The sequence below is a fragment of the Acinonyx jubatus genome, chromosome A1 (genome assembly GCF_027475565.1).
Source record: "Acinonyx jubatus isolate Ajub_Pintada_27869175 chromosome A1, VMU_Ajub_asm_v1.0, whole genome shotgun sequence".
Classification (NCBI taxonomy): Eukaryota; Metazoa; Chordata; class Mammalia; order Carnivora; family Felidae; genus Acinonyx; species Acinonyx jubatus.
The window spans coordinates 187,189,715-187,190,668 of NC_069380.1; the positions used below are offsets into that span (position 1 = coordinate 187,189,715).

A 954-nucleotide genomic window follows, 5' to 3' on the forward strand; every position below is an offset into this window, starting at 1 on the left:
ATTCCTTTACTTTAAGGCCATATTTAGGGTCAGAGTAGATGAATCTCCCCGGTTTTTAATGTCAGACGCCCTGTAAACATGAATGAGTTCAAATCATATTCACCCCTAAAGTATCACACCCAAGAACTATACAGATTGTTGGAACACCCCAATACCTAAGATTTAAAAAATCTGACTATTAGATCTTTCTCAGAGTGTCAGCAGATAGATGTCTTGTATTTCTTTCCCACAGATCTAACACATAGTTCTGTGAGTAAAGGAAACCACACATATCCTCTAGGAGGCATTTCCAATGATGTAGGTCTACAGAAAAAGCCCCCTCAGGATAGACCTCAACCAAAGTTTAAATTCCAGGTTCCCAAACCACACTTGGCAAACACCAATTCCTGTCCTGGTATAGCTGCCCTCAAAGGCTTTCTGCATGCTCCTTCCATAGAGAAATGTCTAATTCTAAGCTGGCTTTTTCAATTCATTAGCTATATGCCCTTGACCAATTCATTCCATTTCTTGACCAATTTCTTTTTCTGGGAAAACACACACACACACACACACACACACACACACACACACAATATAACATCAGTATCTTGCATGGCTTTAGAGATGAGCAAATAAGGTAATTAAATGCTCACAACTACCATTTATTGAGCCACTACTAGGTACTAGGCTCTGTACTAGAGATTTTACATATGTTATTTCAGTTAAATAATCCTCACAACAATCCTAAAAGGCAAGAATTAAATAGCCCTGTCACTTACCAGTTGCTCAGGTCAAAAATCTTAGAGTCATTTTTGCATCTTCTCTATTACATTCTACACCAATCCATAAGCAAATCTTGGCTCTACCTTCAAAAAAACAGATTCAGACTAATTCTCACCAATTCTATCTCCACCACTCTTCCAGGAGAACTGCAATAGCCTAGTTTGCTACCATGTTTGCTCGGCCCCGTTTCAC

At 39.0% G+C, this 954-nt stretch overlaps 1 non-coding gene across 1 annotated transcript; it reads right to left on the bottom strand.

Moving 5' to 3' along the window:
• Positions 1–206: 206 nt before the first annotated feature.
• On the bottom strand, positions 207–337 carry LOC113594907 (small nucleolar RNA SNORA18). The gene has a single exon (XR_003415393.1). It is a non-coding gene; the product is annotated as a small nucleolar RNA SNORA18 (small nucleolar RNA).
• Between the last annotated feature and the right edge of the window lie 617 nt (positions 338–954).